This window comes from Odocoileus virginianus, chromosome 13 (assembly GCF_023699985.2).
Source record: "Odocoileus virginianus isolate 20LAN1187 ecotype Illinois chromosome 13, Ovbor_1.2, whole genome shotgun sequence".
Lineage (NCBI taxonomy): Eukaryota > Metazoa > Chordata > Mammalia > Artiodactyla > Cervidae > Odocoileus > Odocoileus virginianus.
The window spans coordinates 55,226,511-55,246,545 of NC_069686.1; the positions used below are offsets into that span (position 1 = coordinate 55,226,511).

The window sequence follows — 20,035 nt, forward strand, 5'->3', positions numbered from 1 at the left end:
CACCTGGGAATGTGTATAATCAGCAACTCAAATATTTTTGCCCCTCTGCTCATCTCTGGGAATGACAGTGAAATGCCATGGATATTCATTTTGGTGTTGTAAATATATTTTTAGTCATAAATACAAAGCCCTGAATAAATGAGGTACTTTGATTTGGCTTCTATTACCCATAAACCAAACAAACAAACAAAGTCTTACTTGCTTAACAAAATAGATTATTTATTTTAAAGTTAATATTTGCAATGTGAGGCCTCAGAACACTGGATAAGTATAACTAATGCCCAAATTTTGCTACTGATTCTGAGAGTGACCTTGGTCAAAGGGGCTGGATTTCTGTGGGCATCAGCTTCTTATTCATAAAGTGATAGTCTTGGACTACATATATATATATATATATATATATATATATATGTATATATATTCATATAAATAGATATTTTAAAGCTATTTTTAGGACTCACACAGAACAACAACACACATTTAAATGTGTTTAACATCTGGAAAACATATAAGAAATAGTATTCTGGACAGATGGAAGACAAATGATGTTATAGGAGCTTCTTTTTTATGCCTTTTGGTTCTTGAACCGTGAAAACATGCTAGCTATTTGAAAAGAAAGTAAACACTAAAATAAAGAAGAACTGAGATTTAAGAATAAGAAGAAAGAAGGAGTAAAGAAGGAAGGAAGTAGGGAGGGAGAGAGAAATGAGAAATTAGTAGGCATGTCATGTTCTGTATGGCAAGGGGTGGGCTTCCCAGGTGGCGCTAGTGGTAAAGAACCCACCTGCCAGTGCAGGAGACATAAGAGATGTGGGTTTGACCCCTGGGTCAGGAAGATCCCCTGGAGGAGGGTGTGGCAACCCACTCCAGTATTCTTGCCTGGAGAATCCCTATGGACAGATAAGCCTGGTGAGCTACAGTCTATAGGGTTGCAAAGAGTCAGACATAACAGAAGCAATTGAGTGTGCACACATGGCAAAGGGCAGATATTATAAGCTCAGATTATACTATGACAATTAGGCCTCAAGGTTTTATTTATATATCTTTTAATAAATCAAGTGCTTATTAGGCACTTACTGAATATGAGGGACAGTGCTAGAACATTATTCTAATTTTTTCCTTATATCTATGAAATAGGCATTAAGTTGAATCAAATGAAATTGCAAATATTCACTGATTTTTGACCCACAAAAATGTCAGTTTCATATATTCAACCTAATGTTAACATACCCATTTTAATGATGAGGAACCCAAGGCTCACAAACACTGACTGTCCAGTGGCACACACAGCTTGCAAGAGTGACTCCCAATCTGAACCCAGATCTCCTGTTTCCACTGAGTTCCAGGTATACATTTCAGTCCATAAAAGTTCTCGTAAAACAAATGCTTAACTTTACATATGTGTGTGTGTGTTAGTCGCTCAGTTCAGTTCAGTCACTTAGTCGTGTCGGACTCTTTGTGACCCTATGAACTGCAGCACGCCAGGGCTCCCTGCCCATCACCAACTCTTGGAGTCCACCCAAACCCATGTCCATTGAGTTGGTGATGCCATCCAACCACCTCATCCTCTGTCGTCTGCTTCTCCTCCTGCCCTCAATCTTTCCCAGCATCAGGGTCTTTTCCAATGAGTCAGCTCTTCGCATCAGGTGGCCAAAGTACTGGAGTTTCAGCTTCAACATCAGTCCTTCCAATGAACACCCAGGACTGATTTCCTTTAGGATGGACTGGTTGGATCTCCTTGCAGTCCAAGGGACTCTCAAGAGTCTTCTCCAACACCACAATTCAAAAGCATCAATTCTTCAGCACTCAGCTTTCTTTATAGTCCAACTCTCACATCCATAGATGACCACTGGAAAAACCATAGCCTTGACTAGTTGCTCAGTCACGTCCAACTGTTCGCGACGACATGGACTGTAGCCTGCCAGGTTCCTCTGTCCATGGAATTCTCCAGGAAAGAATACTGGAGTGGGTTGTCATTTCCTTCTCCAGGGTATCTTCCCAACCCTGGATTTGAAACCAGGTCTCCCACCTTGTAGGCAGATTCTCTACCATCTGAGCTACCAGAGAAGCCCTTCTTCAATCACGTGTGACCTTAAATGCCCACCAAATGGTAGAGATTTGACTCTAAAAACAAAAGCAAACATCAGGATGGTATTTTTGTCTGCCAAGGAATACCAAAGACTGTCAGCAAGTCACCAGAAGCTAGGAGAGAGGCCTGGAATGGATCCTTCTCTTACAGTACTCAGAAGGAAGCAGCCCTGCCAACACCTTGATCTCATTCTTTAGTTGCCAGAACTGTGAGACAACACATTTCTGTTGTTTGAGCCCCCTAGTTTGTGGGTCCTCTGTTACACTGGTGACAGGAATCTAACATTCAGCCCATCACTGGTTGAAGAATAAAACTAATCCCTCTTGTAGCTTCTCATTCTGCTACATTTCAACAAAACCAGAAAATAATTTACTTAAAAGTTAGACATAATGAACTGAATCCTACCCAAGGTTATGAAACCATAGTGTCAACTTTTCCCAGAGTACAAAAGCCTGATTTTGAAACCGACCTCAAAGGATGGATCACTCCTAGGCCATTTGGGTCACTGACAACTATCCTGGACTTCCTTGCCATTAGTGTGGCTGCTTTTGTGTCATGAAAAAATTAATGCAGAGTTTCTTCAGGGGAGAGCAGAAGTCCCCATTGTTATTTAACATTAACAATGTTAAATGTATTTTGTTACCTACACTGGGTGCTGATTACATCTTTCTTTCTTTTGTGCAGGCAAATATGCTTGGGATTATTTTGGACTCAGCGTGGGGATGGTTCTTTGTTCACTCTGCTTCATTCCCCATGGTTTCGTTATTGATGGGAAATTACTAATGAATAAATATAAGAATTAAATGAAAGGTCCTTTAAAAAAATTAAATGACTATGTTTCCATTGCATTATGTATTTCCAACAACATGTTTATTAGCTATTCTATATCTCTGTTGGATATTTTGGGATGTGAACCTTGAAATACCTACATGAGTTCTGAGATGATGATGATCACTCGGTTCTTTGTCTAACAATCTGTCAAGTGTTGTCTCTGGGGACCAGTCAGAAATCAAGCGAGATAGTTCAGTTAAGGGAATTTAATAAGGAACTGGTTACAAAAGCGCTGGATGGGCCAGAAAGCCTAACTGGGGAAAGAGGGGAAGCCCAGTGAGAAGCAATGGCAGAAAGCCTCTATCCTCTACCTCTAGGGTTTGGAGAGACCAACAAGAGGGACTAGGTTAACAGATCCCTGGAGTCATTTACCCCAGATGGTCCTAGAATGGGAATCACAGAGGAGAAGCAGTCACTATGGGAGAAGCTTCCTGATTCAGAGAAAGAGGCAAATACCTTGGCTTCTCTTCTTCTGCCTGTGTTCCTATTTTATCTTTTTACCTTTCATTATCCTAATTCTTTTTTGGCATGGGCAAGTGAGTCTAAGAAATGAAGCTGGCAGGAATCAGCTTCCTTTAATACAGACAGAATAAGAGAATGACAAAGAATGAATGAATTTGACAGCAAGTAGGCCAATGACTAGGCTTTCCAGGTGGCACTAGTGGTAAAAACAAAAACAAACAAACAAAACCCCCCACCTGTCAATGCAGGAGACCTAAGAGACGCGGGTTTGATCCCTGGGTCAGGAAAATCTGCCGGAGCATGGCAAAGCAACCCACTCCAGTATTCTTGCTTGGAGAATCCCATTGACAGAGGACCCTAATGGGCTATAATCTATAGGGTCGCAAAGAGTCGGTCACGACTGAAGTATCTTACCACACACATGCAAGCAAATGGCCAGCATATTAAGCCCTTAGTACAGTATGTTACGTTGTGCTTTGGGGTAGCAAATGGTCAAAACAGGTCAGAGAAACCAAAACCAGAAATTGGGCAAAGTCAGTGAGGTATGATGGATACTGCAAACAGATTACAGGGTTATGGGACTTCCGTTGTGGTCCAGTGGCTAAGACTCCAGGCTCCCAAACGCAGGAGGCCTGGGTTTGATATCTGGTCAGGGAACTAGATCCCACATACCACAACCAAACTGAAAAAAAAGAAAAAAAAAGGAATACAGAGTCATAAATAGGAGCTGAGTCAATAAAGAGAATCAGCATACACACGTCATAAATTATAAGTAGAGACGTACAAAACAGTCTCCTAGAGATCAGAGAAAACAAGAAGTCATAGATTTTCATGATAATTAGGCCACATCACGCGGATAGAACATCAGCACACACAGGGTAGTATCAAGGGGTCAAATAGGCCGACAGAGAGGTACAATTCATTACCGGTATTATAGCAGGGATCCATTCCAAATAATTGGTTTGAAAGGTAGACATTCCTGTATTTGCTTGGATATTGCACTCTGAAATCACTGTATTAGTTTGGTTACTTGTCATTGCTTTCTCATAAGAGTAGATTATAAAGAAAAGTTGTAACTATTTGAGTTTTCTGTTGATTGCAAACTCTACAAGTAGGATGTTCCTGTTAGGTACTCACAAGACACTTATGTGCAGCAAGGAAGGCAAAGATAATGGGGAATAAACAAAAAAGGAATCATCCAGTCAATGGATAGAATGAAAGTTTACATGTAGAGTAATGTAACCGTCAAATTTGTCTTACATTTTCTGTCCTTGTATTATTTCTTTTTCATGAGATTGAGTAACACTTTTCTTATTTATTCTATATAGCATCATATGAGAACAAGATACATGATCATATTACTCTCCTTAAAAATAATCTCTCTGGATTCACAATATTTAGATAAAATGAAATGAAAACTGTTCCTTGTCTTTAATTAGATTGAATGTTTTTAAACTACTTTTTTTTTTTGTGAACCAAGCTCTTTTTTGGTGGAATCTAAATTAATATTTATAGGAGATGCCTGATCCACTAATTATACAGGCATTTACAATAATTAATGTTTGGAAGAAAGCAGTGTATTTTGCATACTCTCCTTTATCATTAAAATGTACATTTTGGAAAATAATAAAGGATGCATGTGAATTTCAGAAATACTAGTTTATATAATCACACACACACACACACACACACAAGGGAGGCCAAAAATCTATACAGATATAATGAGGCTGCTGTAGCTATAATTATAGATATTAATATAATTCATTCACTCAGAAATAGAGGCATCAAATATGTGCAGGCACAAGGCTAGGCTCTGAGAACATGTACATATACATAATTTTTAGCTTCAGGAAGTAAATAAGCAAGAGAGAAAGTCTAAGAAGCTACTACAGAAGCTATGAGAGGTGACTATTGGCAGGGCCCACAGGTAGCAAGCACAAAGGAGAGGTGTCCCTAGGCAAGGAGTTATCCACAAGTTTTCAACTTCAAGGTTTGCAAATTGGAGGCTCTGGACCTTGGACAGCCCAGTCCCAATCTTTGGTCTCCTGCCCATGGCAAGTTCCAGCCTGGTTTCCATCCTGAGCTAACATCACACTGCTATACACACAGCCATGCCTCCTGCTCACCTCTCACTCCCACAACTCATTGGCACCCTTTATAAACTTAATTCCACCCCCTGCCTCCCACAGACAGACACACTTTGCTTCCCACATCAAACAGATCATCTAGAGCTGATGACTACATTTCTCAGAAACATCTCTGAACAACTGCTTCTGCTACAGTGCAGGTACCTGCCGTTTCTTAATTTGTTCTATCACAGTGGTCTATTGGGTCTTTCCATCTCCTGTTTTGATCTGCTCTTTTGCAGCTTTCCACTGGCAAAATGCTCTCTTTCCAAAACACATTATTCTCTTTCCTGGTATCCTCTGATAGATCCTCACTGCCCATACACAGTGGCTCTCAGACTTGGATGTACCCCATTATCATGTTAGGGAACTTCTTTTTTCCAACAGATTCCTCTTGAAGTAAAATTTCCAAAGTGGGGCCTCAGCAATCTGTATTTTTAACAAGCTCTTCAGATGCTGTTTACTGTCAGCTTGGTTCCAGTCGAGGGACCAGGGTTTTGGAACTGCAAGATGAAGTCCAAACTTAGCACAGTGATTCACATGGACTCTTCCCCCATACACACCCCATATCAACGGTCACGGTTGTAACCCATTTCTGAAACTCCCAGGGTTCTTCTAAAGCCTCTGTGTCACTGTACATCTATTCTCTCCAGAATTACCTTGTACTCCCTGTTCATCCTGGAAAGCATTCCCTAAGCCTTCTTTAAAGCTTTCCCTGATCACTCAGCTGAGTGAGCTAAGGATCTGCCTTTGTTTTTAAAAGCCCTGTGCAAATCTCTTCTCATAGCATACTTTAATTTTCACTTGTCTGTTTCTCTTACTGCACTTTGACTCCTTCAGGGGTGGGACTGCAAATTACTCATCTCTTTAATCTTAAGAGTCCAGCCTTGTTCCTGATTCATAACAGGGACATAACAAATAAATGAACAGATTAACGAGTGAGCAGAATTCTGGTTATACTATGGTAGAAATTGGCTGTGTATAGATCATTACTCTTTATGAACTGAATAATTATATATCTTTCAACAGAATACTATTAAGCAAAGCTAGCAGAAGCTCATCAGCATTTGAGATAAAATGGAAATCAACAAATGCTACTACAAAAAATATAATGATTGCTCTCCATGTGCAGGACTGAGGGAATCATTAAACATTTAGATGAATGTATTGTTTGGCAGATGTCCAGTGTTTTTTATTTTTCATTTGCCTTTGTGTTCATTTATAGCCTGGCAATATAAATACTGGAGAAGAAAAAGGGCAACCCACTCCAGCATTCTTGCCTGGAGAATCCCATGGACAGAGGATCCTGGTGGGCTACAGTCCATGGGATCACAAAGAGTCGGACATGACTGAGTGACTAAACCAATATAAACACAAACATGCAATTCATCTCTTCCTTTTTTTGGCAAAGTCAAAAATATTTTCAGTGTATTTATATTTTTTCGGCTTTTAGTTGGTAGTATTTTTGCTTCAATGAACATACCATGAGCCCCCAATCACTAAGCAAGACACTGACAGTTTTATCAGTTTATAATTCAATGCAAATGCAATTTTTAATGGACTTCATTTGTTTTTTCTTGCCTTACATTCATTCTCTGGGTAATAAATGCGTATTTTTCCCTTTGTGACTACTCCTCCTCCACTTTCTGTACACGTGGTTCTTTTTGGTGGGACTGGTTGGGGACGGGGGACATGTGACCCGGGCTTGGCCAGCTGGAGTCACAGTGAAGAGCTGAGGGAAGACGCCTGGTCCAAGGCAGCCAAGGAGAGTTAGTTAGTCCTAGTTCCTTTGCCAAGACTATTGGAAAAGATGTACTCCCCACACTGGGATGGATCCACTGTTAGAACACAAGCCATTTTTGCCACTGTGTGAGTAAAGCTGCCTAAGAATGAAGCCAACATGATAACAAGCAAAGCTGAAAGAGAAAGAGAGGCAATTTCTGATGATACTTTTGAACCTTTGCATCCAGCTGTGACTAAACCGTTTACTGCTTGAGATTTATACTTAGTTGAGCTCTACTCCCTCTAAAGAAAAAAAATCCTTTTTATTCTTAAACTGGCTTGAGTTTTCTCATTTATTATCATGTGTCTTGATCATAAGACACTACATCTGATTTGATAGCATCACTGAACTTATACAAGAATTGTGTGGATTTTCAATAAAGCTCTTCTCTTCTGTGAATCTCTAGAGATATACTTAAGTAAAAGTAAGCTACCAGTTTATTGTCAGATCTTAAATAAATCATTTAATTCTCTGTACTTCAGCTTCCTCATTTGCTAAACTGGGGAGTTATACAAAGTCCCTTCTGCAAAATTATTATTCTATGGAAAAAACACTGACACAATGTTAGAGCAACTGACTGCTATTGAGGATCATAATTCTCCAACCACAAATGCTGCCATGGCATACAGTAAGTGTCAGGGGCTGGAGTAGGGGGAGGGTAGAGAAAGAAGAAAGTCCGATAAACTTCATTTTGGATAAACCCCAAACAGTCAAATAATTCATTATTTATCACAGTATCATTATTAGCTTCTTCTGTAATTGGGAGATGAGTTCCAGAAATGTGAGAGCTGTCACAGGTTGTCAGATTTACTAAAGGATGAAAATAGATGTGTCAGGGAAAAAATGCATTCATAATTCAGTTTCTTCTCATCAAACTGGAACCAAATGCCCAGTTTTGGATTGAGAGAAGCCTAAACATTTTTCAAATATGTGTTTTGAAGAGAGGGCAATGCCTGAGACAAACGTAGGAAAAAAGCAATGACTATTTAAAAACCTGGGCTGCTCTAAAACCAGAAGCAGTTTTAATAGAAACCAACATAATACGTTAAACTACATGTAATTACACAGTGGGTTACATTGCAACTTCAAAGAACTCAGAATGCACTTCTTTTCATCTTTCACTTAAAAAATAATCAAGGTTCCATTTCCTGAAACATTTTTTTTCTCATGTGCATGTGTTTATATGACTTCCTATTCATCCATACCTAACAAAAATCACTGCAACCTACAATGTGCTTGTGTTTCCTCTCTCAAATTTGTATTTTTAGTTTTAGGTGTTAATACGTAATGATCTGCTCCTAAGACACATTGAACTTGCTCAGGCTGAATTATCCTAAAAGTTTTCTATACTATGTTGTGATATTTGCATTGGATTTCCAAGTTAGGTAACTCAGCAATTTTCCTCCTGCCTTATTAGATTTTTCTTAAATTACAAAAATTAATGTATATTCATTGTAATCAGACAGAAAATAAAGAGTTATACCAAAAGTTACAATGAAAAATTTAATCTTCCTTCAATCTCACCTGTTAGGTCTCCATTGTTTCACATGCAACTTTCTATATGGTTTCTGTTTATACCACATATAAACATATACATACACAGGGCTCATCCTTCCTTCCTTTCTCCCTCCCTTAATCCTCCCTTTTCCCCGCCCAGTTTTCCAAATATTGGATCCCACTACAAATCAATGGCCACAAACTAGCAGCCCAGAGTCAGGGAAAATGTTTTGTTGGCAAAACATTAGGGAAATTTAACATGAATAATCTGGACACCCATTCCTACGTGGTGATGATATTATTGATGCTGCACAGGCTTTCTAATTTAACATGGTCCTTTCTAGTCCCTATTATTCACGCCTCTAATAATCCACCTTTTTACATTACTGGTCTATCACCTATAAGCATTTGAATTTATATCCTCCTGGTTATTACTTACCAACTTGCTTTTTGCATTTAACATTATGTCATGGTATTATTGATTAGAATTAAATTCAGTTGCCTATAACTGAAAATGCCAGATGATAGTGGCTTAAATCCTACTGGTTTCTCTTTTTCATATGTGGGCCACAGCTTAGATGGCACTTCAGAGTCATAAGTGACCTGAGCTCCTCCTATTTTTCCTTTCCACCTTCCTTGGGACCTGGCTTCTAGTCTCAAGCTTAGTTTATCATCCCTACTGGCTAAGAACTCTAGTCATTCGATCTGTGTTACAGGCAGTAGAAAACTGGAGGGCAAAACCAGAACGGTGCTTCTCCTGAGTCAGTCTTCCTTAAAGGCATTTTCCAGAAGTCCCGCTCAAATACTTTCACTTAGATCTCATGACCACACAGCCACACCTAGCTACATAGGAGGTGGAGAAACGTCCTTGACTGGGAACATAGGCACCAGAATAAGATCCGGGTACTGCTATCAAGGAGAAAACAAAAATATCAACCTCTGCTCCATATCCCTGCAGGTTAGTACAGACATACGGCCGAGACTGCCAGGGTCCCTCAAGATCCAGGTGCCTTTTCTTTTAAGTTAAAAGAAATTTCAGCTTTAACCTGGTCACAGAGGTACTTGAAATGAAGGCTATATTTCTAGCTCTTTAAAGTTTTAAATAATACTTCATGATCATAACCTTCTCTCCCTCCATCATCAGAGTTTTTATTTTTTTAGGATTCACCAAATGGGACTCCTAAGACCAACTTAAGCAGAGTTTAAGTTGTTTTTTTTTTTTTTCCAGCTTATTTTTAATTGGAGGATAATTGTTTTACAATGCTGTGTTGGTTTCTGCCATACAAAAATATGAATCAGCCATAAGTATATATATACACACACACACACATATATATATATATATACATTCATATCCCCTTCCACTTGAATGCCCCTCCCACCCCCTACCCCATCCCACTCCTCTAGGCTGTCACAGAGCACTGGGTTGAGCTCCCTGTGTCATAATGGAAGTTTAAGTTTTAACAGATGCTGATGGTTCATTTTGCAGGAGGCTATGGCAATTCATTTTCAAGAACTGACACAGTTTTAGAGCAACTGACATACACTGTTCCATACATGTCCATTTTCCTATATATTCTCAGCACTGGATTTTTTTTTTCTTCTCTTTTTAAATGTTGTGAATCATGGCTGAAAAATGGTATCTGTCATTGTTTGATTTGTGGTTCCCTTACTGTCAGCAATGAAAAGCCTCTTTGTCCATGTTAACTGTCCACTTAAATTTCTTCTGCAGGGAATTTGTGTTAAAACCCTTTGCCAATGTTTCTGTTGGATTATTTGCCTTGTTCTTACCATTTGACTTTGTCACACATGATATAAATATTTTTCTAATCCCATAATTTCTAAAAAAAATGTTTAGCCACTGGAAAAATTATGTAACCAAACCTTTCCATGAATGGTGATGGATTTCTACTTTTACTTAAGAAAACATCTCTTTCACTTTCAGATTACTTTCCTAAATTTTCTTCTGATTTTCTAATATACTTACATTTTTATCTTTATTATCCAACTCATCCAGTCAACTATTTGTTGACCACTTATCATATGCTAGGTCCTCTTCAAATTCTAGTGGGGATGTTTTCCTAGGTGGTAAAGATGGACAATAATGCAATGAACTGATATAAAACATGAAGCATTTCACCATAGAATTAAAACATGGTGATGTGGTAGGGTGAGGCGGGCTATTTCAGATTGAGTGACCAAGAAAAGCTTCTCTGAGGAGATAAGATATAAACTGATCAGGAATAACTACTGATTAGGGGAGAAGATGAAGGTGGGAATGGCCTTGGGATGTGAAGAGCTGGAAGGCTGATGTAGTCAATGGCTCAAGGAGAGGAGAAAAACTTGAGAGGGCAGCAGGAATCAGAACATGGTGGGCTTAGCAAGCCAAAGAGGAGGAAGATTTTATCCTACATTGAGGATTTATAGTCCATATGGACTTCGTTTTTATATGTAATATGGTATGTGTGTAGGGAGAGTGTAACAGTGATTCTCTTTCAAATGGAGAGTTCTATTTTAAATAAACTATTCATAATTTGCAGGTGGTGGTGGGAACTAGGGTGATATTCTACAGAATCTCACCCCATTTCAAACACTGTACAAATAACATTACTAAATGAAATAGTTGTTCAATTGAAATCAAACATAGAATGAGTGTAATTTTTGTTTTGGGCTGTTTTGCATTTTTGTTGTTGTTGTTCTGGTTGTTGTTTTGGATTTTGGCCATGCAAAGTGGCAAGCAGGCTCTTAATTCCCTGACCAGGGAATGAACTCATGACCCCTGCAGTGGAAGTGCTGGGTCCTAACTAACCACTGGATCATCAGGAAAGTCCCCATGAGCATATAATGTTTTTATCTCAGGGAAGTGACTCTTCAACAAATTGTTCTAGAACTACTTTCTAGAAACATGGTCAGAAGCAGTTTTTAAGTCATCTCAAGTTAGTACAGTTCAGTTGCTCAGTCATGTCCAACTCTTTGCTACCCCATGGACTGTAGCATGCCAGGCTTCCCAGTCCATCAACAACTCCTGGAGCCTGCTCAAACTCACATCCATTAAGTCGGTGATGTCATCCAACCATCTCATACTATGTCATCCCCTTCTCCTCCTGCCCTCAATCTTGCCCAGCATCAGGGTCTTTTCCAATGAGTCCATTTTTTGCATCAGGTGGCCAATGTATTGGAGCTTCAACTTCAGCATCAGTCCTTCCAATGACTATTCAGGACAGATTTCCTTTACAATTGATTGGTTTGATCTCCTTGCAGTCCAAGGGACTCTCAAGAGTCTTCTCCAACACCAGAGGTCAAAAGCATCAATTCTTTGGTATTCAGCTTTCTTTATGGTCCAGCCAACAAATCCATACATGACTAATGGAAAAACCACAGCTTTGACTAGATGAGCCCTTGAAAGAAAAGCAATGCCTCTGCTTTTTAATATGCTATCTAGGTTGGTCATAGCTTTTCCTCCAAGGAGCAAGCATCTTTTAATTTAATGGCTGCAGTCACCACCTGCAGTGATTTTGGAGACAAAGAAAATGGAAATGGAAAACTATTTCCATTGTTTCCTCATCTATTTGCCATGACATGATGGGACTGGATGCCATGATCTTAGTTTTCTGAATGTTAAGCTTTAAGCCAACTTTTTCACTCTCTTCTTTCACTTTCATCAAGCGGCTCTTTAGTTCTTCTTTGCTTTCTGCCATAAGAGTGGTGTCATTTGCATATCTGAGTTTATTGATATTTCTTCCGGAAATCTTGATTCCAGCTTGTGCTTCACCAGCCTGGCATTTCACATGTTATACTCTGCATGTAAGTTAAATAAGCGGGTGACAATATACAGCCTTGATGTACTCATTTCCCAATTCAGAATCAGTCCATTGTTCCATGTCTGGTTCTAACTGTTGCTTCTTGACCTGCATACAGATTTCTCAGGAAGTAGGTAAGCTGGTCTGGTATTCCCATCTCTTGAAGAATTTTTCACAGTTTGTTGTGTATCACACAGTCAAAGGCTTTGGCGTAGACAATAAAGCAGATGTTTTTCTGGAACTCTCTTTCTTTTTCTATGATTCAACGGATGTTTGCATTTTGATCTCTGACTCCTCTGCCTTTTCTAAATCTAGCTTAACATTTGGAAGTTCTCAGTTCACGTACTTTTGAAGCATAGCTTGGGGGATTTTGAGCATTACTTTGCTAGTGTGTGAGATAAGTGCAATTGTGCAGTAGTTTAAACATTTTAAACATTTTTGGCATTGCCTTTCTTTGGAATTGGAATGAAAACTGACCTTCTCCAGTCCTGTGGACACTGCTGAGTTTTCCAGATTTGCTGGCATATTGAGTGTAGCACTTTCACAGCATCATTTTTTAGGACTTGAAATAGCTCAACTGGAATTCCATCACCTCCACAAGCTTTGTTTGTAGTGATGCTTCCTAAGGCCTATCTGACTTCAAATTCCAGGATGTCTGGCTCTAGGTGAGTGATCATACCATTATGGTTATCTGGTTCATGAAGATCTTTTTTGGATAGCTCTTCTATGTATTCTTGCAACCTCTTCTTAGTATCTTCTGCTTCTGTTGGGTCCATACCATTTCTGTCCTTTATTGTGCCCATCTTTGCATGAAATGTTCCCTTGGTATCTCTAATTTTCTTGAAGAGATCTCTAGTCTTTCCCATTCTATTGTTTTCCTCTGTTTCTTTGCACTGATCACCGAGGAAGCCTTTTTTTACTTCCCCTGACTATTCTTGGAAACTCTGCATTCAGAAGGGTATATCTTTCCTTTTCTTCTTTGCCTTTTGCTTCTCTTCTTTTCTCAGCTATCTGTAAGGCCCCCTCAAGACAACCATTTTGCCTTTTTGCATTTCTTTTTCTTGAAGATGGTTTTGATTACCACCTACTGTAGAATGTCATGAACCTCTGTCCATAGTTCTTCAGGCACTCTATCAAATCTAATCTCTTGAATCTATTTGTCATTTCCACTGTATAATCATAAGGGATTTGATTTAGGTCATACCTGAACTGTCTAGTGGTTCTCCCCACTTTCTTCAATCTACATCTGAATTTTGCAATAAGGTGTTCATAATCTGAACCACATTCAGCTCTTGGTCTTGCTTTCGTTGACTGTATAGTGCTTCTCCGTCTAAGGCTGCAAAGAATATAATCAATCTGATTTCGGTGTTGACCATCTGGTGATGTCCATGTGTAGAGTCATTCCTTGTATTGTTGGAAGACGGTGTTTGCTATGACCAGTGCATTCTCTTGGCAAAACTGTTAGCCTTTGCCCTGCTTCATTTTGTACTCTAAGGCCAAACTTGCCTGTTACTCCAGGTATCTCTTGGCTTCCTACTTTTGCATTCCAGTCCCCTATGTTGAAAAGAACATCTTTTTTTGGTGTTAGTTCTAGAAGGTCTTGTAGGTCTTCATAGAACTACTCAACTTCAGCTTCTTCAGCATTACTGGTTGGGGCATAGACTTGGATTACTGTGAGACTGAATGGTTGGCCTTGGAAACAAACAGAGATCATTCTGTCATTTTTGAGGCTGCATCCAAGTGCTGCCTTTTGGACTCTTTTGTTGACTATGAGGGTTACTCCATTTCTTCTAAGGGATTCTTGCCCACAGTAGTAGAATAATGGCCATCTGAATTAAATTTGCCCATTCCAGTCCATTTTAGTTTGCTGATTCCTAAAATGTCCATGTTCACTCTTGCCATCTCCTGTTTGACCACTTCCAATTTGCCTTGATTCATGGATCTAACATTCCAGATTCCTATGCAGTATTGCTCTTTACAGCATCGGACTTTGCTTTTATCACCAGTCACACCCACAACTGGGTGCTGTTTTTGCTTCGGCTCCATCTCTTCATTCTTTCTGGAGTTATTTCTCCACTGATCTCCAGTAGCATATTGGGCACCTGTCGACCTGCGGAGTTCATCTTTCAGTGTCATACCCTTTGGCCTTTTTATACTGTTCATGGGGTTCTCAAAGCAAGAATACTTAAGTGGTTTGTCATTTCCTTCTCCAGTAGACTATGTTTTGTCAGAACTCTCCATCATGACCTGTGTGTTTTGGGTGGCCCTACAGAGCATGGCTCATAGTTTCATTGTGTTAGACAAGGCTGTGGTCCATGTGAGCAGTTTGGTTAGTTTTCTGATTGTGGTTTTCATTCTGTCTGCCCTCTGATGAATAAGAGGCTTATGGATGCTTCCCAATGGAAGAGACTGACTGTGGGGGAAACTGGGTCTTGTTTACTGGGCAGGGGCATGCTCAGTACATCTTTAATCTAGTTTTCTGTTGATTGGTGGGGCTGTGTTCCCTCTCTTTTGTTTGACCTAAGGCCAAACTGTCAATCCACGCCTCCATTGAGACTCCTGGACACTCACAAGCAAGCCTGGCTCAGTCTCTTGTGGGGACACTGCTCCTTTCTCATGGTGCACACTAGGTTTTGTCCATGCCCTCCAAGAGTCTGTTTCCCCAGTCCTGTGGGAAGTTCTGTACTCAAATCCCACTGCCTGTCAAAGTCAAATTCCCTTTGTCTTCTCCTTCCCTTTGCCTGATCCCAGGTTATAAATTTGTTTTCGGCCCTAGAACTTTCTTAACAGTGTGAGAATTTCTTTGGTATAATTGCCCTGCGGTTTGTGAGTTGTCTGCTTGGTGGCTCTATGGTGGGGCTAATGGCGACCTCCTCCAAGAAGGCTTGTGCCACATGCTGCATGACCCAGGTCTGCAGGAGATAGAGCTCCTGTCCCCATGGCTGGGCACTGTTGACCTGTGCCTCTGGGCAAGATATGCAAACACTCAAGGGGCAAGATTTTCCACCTATGAAGATATTTAAAGGAATGTGCAACAGGCTCTGAAGGCAAGGCTGAAGGAAACCTTCTAAAAATATTTTGGATGATGGTAGCTTTAAAAGAGTAAGCAAACAGGCCCCAAGATGACTTCTGTGGAAAGAGGGACAAACTTTAAAACTTTAGGTCTGTACATTGAAGAAAGTAGAGAAAACCACTAGACCATTCAGATGTGACCTAAATCAAATCCCTGATGACTATACGGTGGAAGTGAGAAATAGATTTAAGGGACTAGATCTGATAGACAGACTGCCTGATGAACTATGGACAGAGATTCGTGACATTGTACAGGAGACTGGAAGCAAGACCATCCCCAAGGGAAAAAAAATGCAAAAAGCAAAATGGCTGTCTGAGGAGGTCTTACAAATAGCTGTGAAAAGAAGGGACGTGAAAAGCAAAGAAAAGGAAGGATATACCCATTTGAACGCAGAGTTCCAAAGAATAGCAAGGAGAGATAAGAAAGCCTTCCTCAGTGATCAGTGCAAAGAAATAGAGGAAACAATAGAATGGGAAAGACTAGATATCTCTTTAAGAAAATTAGACATACCAAGGGAACATTCCATGCAAAGATGGGCTCGATAATGGACAGAAATGGTATGGACCTAACAGAAGCAGAAGATATTAAGAAGAGGTGGCAAAAATACACAGAAGAACTGTACAAAAAAGATCTTCACGACCCAGATAATCACGATGGTGTGCTTACTTACCTAGAGCCAGACATCCTGTAATATGAAGTGGGCCTTAGGAAGCATCACTATGATCAACGCTAGTGGAGGTGATGGAATTCCAGTTTAACTATTTCAAATCCTGAAAGATGATGCTGTGAAAGTGCTGCACTCAATATGCTAGCAACTTTGGAAAACTCAGCAGTGGCCACAGGACTGGAGAAGGTCAGTTTTCATTCCAATTCCAAAGAAAGGCAATGCCAAAGAATGTTCAAACTACTGCACAATTGCACTCATCTCACATGCTAGTAAAGTAATGCTTTAAATTTTCCAAGCCAGGCTTCAGCAATACATGAACTGTGAACTTCCAGATGTTCAAGCTGGTTTTAGAAAAGGCTGAGGAACCAGAGATCAAATTGCTAACATACGATGGATCATTGAAAAAGCAAGAGAGTTCCAGAAAAACATCTATTTCTGCTTTATTGACTATGCCAAAGCCTTTGACTGTATGGATCAAAATAAACTGTGGAAAATTCTGAAAGAAATCACAATACCAGACCACCTGACCTGCCTCTTGAGAAACCTGTATGCAGGTCAGGAAGCAACAGTTAGAACTGGACATGGAACAACAGACTGGTTCCAAATAGGAAAAGGAGTACATCAAGGTTGTATAATTATCACACTGCTTATTTAACTTATATGTAGAGTACATCATGAGAAACACTGGGCTGGAAGAAGCACAAGCTGGAATCAATATTGCTGGGAGAAATAACCTCAGATATGCAGATGACACCACCCTTATGGCAGAAAGTGAAGAGGAACTAAAGAGCCTCTTGATGAAAGTGAAAGAGGACAATGAAAAAGTTGGCTTAAAGCTTAACATACAGAAAACCAAGATCATGGCATCCAGTCCCATCACATCATGGCAAATAGATGGGGAAACAGTGGAAACAGTAGCTGACTTTATTTTTCTGGGCTCCAAAATCACCTCAGATGGTGACTGTAGCCATGAAATTAAGACACTTACTCCTTGGAAGGAAAGTTATGACCAACCTAGACAGCATATTAAAAAGGTGAGACATCACTTTGTCAACAAAGGTCCATCTAGTCAAGGTTATAGTTTTTCCAGTGGTCATGTATGGATGTGAGAGTTGGACTATAAAGAAAGTTGAGCACCGAAGAATTGATGCTTTTGAACTGTGGTGTTGGAGAAGACTCTTGAGAGTCCCTTCGATTGCAAGGAGATCCAAACAGTTCATCCTAAAGGAGATCAGTCTTGGGTGTTCATTGGAAGAACTGATGATGAAGCTGAAACTCCAATACTTTGGCCACCTGCTGAGAAGAGCTGACTCATTAGAAAAGATTTTGATGCTGGGTATGATTGAGGGCAAAAGGAGAAGGGGATGACAGAGGATGAGATGGTTGGATGGCATCACCGACTCAATGGACATGCGTTTGGGTGGACTCTGGGAGTTGGTGATGGACAGGGAGGCCTGGCATGCTGCGGTTCATGGGGTCACAAAGAGTCGGACATGAGTGAGCGACTGAACTGAATTGAAATGAAGTAATAAGTAAAAGAGTCATTACTTCATAATTCAATCATATTCCTTTTGATCTTTTCATATAGTTGTTTTATAATTTGCAACATGCTTTTTAAAAATTTATGCTTTACAACAACTCTGTGAGTTAGATATTCCTATCATTTTTAAAGATGAAGAAACAGATTAACCTAAGAAGCTGACATTCAAGTCTCTTGATTGCAAGGTCAGTGCCCTCTCTACACACTAAGCTATCTAAGGTCACACAACTTGAGAAAGGAGAAGCCACAGTTCATAGCCATCATCCTCTATGACCACTATGCTGCATGGGCATCTTGACCATTTATCTATCTGCCTTAATCAATGCTCTCTATAGATTTGATTGGTCTGACAATTTGCAAATAGTCACCTGTGCAACAAGTACCCAAGTTAATTAAAAAAAAAATAGTTTCCCACTTTAAAATAATGGAAATGGAGTGCCATGAATTTCTTGGACATTTTAAGATTCAGAGACATGTCCTAAATTGATATTAAAGAACAGAAATGACCTAGGAAATATGGCAACCTGTAACCTGTATAAGCAGTCAAAATTAAACAATGCTTGTGGCATTATAACTGGACAGTCCTGAAAAGGGGTCAGAACTGGGTTTTTAGTCTGAACTCTGTTCCCTAGTTTCTCCAAGATATTGGGAAAATCATTTAAACTCTCTGGGCTTCTGCATCACTTAGGGCTCTTAAATTTATGCAAGTAATGGAAACTGACTGCTGCTATCTTAGGCAAAAGGGGATTTATTAGCAGGATACTGTAAGATGGACAAATGTTTAAAAGGCTAGGAACTGGGTTTGGAAACTGACAAGAACAAAGCACCTGGTTGACCTGAACTAAAAGGAAAACCAGGGTACTAACAGAAAGCAATGAATTTAGGGCAGTCAAACAAACGCCACCCATCCACCACTACTTTCCTTTTCATATTGATCAAGGATCATCCCCAAGAGGCCTTCTAGCGCCTTCCTCGGCTTCTCAGTATTTGGAGACAAGTAAGCAGGAAGAGGGGTGCATATGCAAACAGGGCGGTCAAAAAGGCCTTGGCCGGATGTGCCCCAGAAGGCTCTGCATAGCTGAAGAAGGCTGAGCCACCGCAGCGGTACAGACGCTGACCATCGTGGCATGCAGCAAGGAGGAAGTGGAAAGGGCCTCAAGCAGGCAAAGCATTTGGGCAGGCGAGTGATGAGGAACCTCCACAAATGACACTTTTCACAAGTGCTGGAAACTGAAACACTTCTAAGAAGTCACTCCACTTACAGACGAGGGACAGGTTTTGACTGTGAAAGAGACTGCAGCAGGTTTCCTCACGTCTATGGAATGAGATACAGTAACTACCATGAACATGAAGTTCATATTTGAATGTAATACACCAGTAAACATTAAACAGTCGCTTGAATCAAACATTGAAAATGGGTAGCCCGTGGGTCAGATATGGTCTTCAAAAAATTAGTTACCAACAGATAAAAATACAGGTATTTCCAACTTTTCTTGAAAAAAAGGGAGGTTTTGGCAACACAAGGCCTACATTCTTACATGGCAACAATTTTCTACTGTCTTCTGTGGACGCTCCATGTTACCACACCCTCCTCATAGCCCTCTTCACTTATAAGGCTGCCTGCCTGGACCATGGGAACATTCTAGTTTCTGAACACTGAGGTAATTACTTCATGACAACCCACACCAGCATCTTGGTCAGCCATCTTGAGGATCTATCTCTGCGGGCTTCCCTGAGCAGAACTTCCTTGAGTTCAGGTTCCAAACCTCTGTTCTTGAGACCCCTTTGGTAAGATCCCTTTAGTCCAGACATACTACTTGTCATACTGGAAACAATCATTTGCTCTACCCCAACCAAACCACATCTTTGTCTTCTGCCAGGGCCAATCTTCAGGCATCTGCTCTCCCCCAAAACCTTAAATACTTGATGGTGGGAAAGGCAGCAAAGAATCCTCATATACCATCTTCTATGCATAGTGAAAAAACAGAAGGCACCTGAACAAAGAACCACTTCTGTTTGACTTCTTGGAAGATAATCTCTGAGGAAAGCTGCCCCTGAGGATTATTTATTTCATATGAGTAGCTGTGGATGTGCTGGGCACCAGTGGATGGTAATGACGACAATGTCCCTTAGTAAGTTTCCTTTGTACACATCCAATCCCATCTGG

General features: G+C 40.2%; 2 long non-coding RNA genes across 9 annotated transcripts in view; one reads left to right on the plus strand and one right to left on the minus strand.

The window, feature by feature from the left end:
* Positions 1 to 2,889, plus strand: part of LOC110145231 (uncharacterized) — a 36,755-nt gene extending 33,866 nt beyond the window's left edge. Inside the window, exon 3 of the long non-coding RNA XR_002316152.2 lies at positions 2,774 to 2,889. This is a non-coding gene — a long non-coding RNA (uncharacterized lncRNA). The remainder of the gene's footprint in view (positions 1 to 2,773) is intronic.
* LOC110145249 (uncharacterized) overlaps positions 1 to 20,035 on the minus strand; it is a 116,570-nt gene that overhangs the window by 93,403 nt on the left and 3,132 nt on the right. The window lies entirely within an intron of this gene.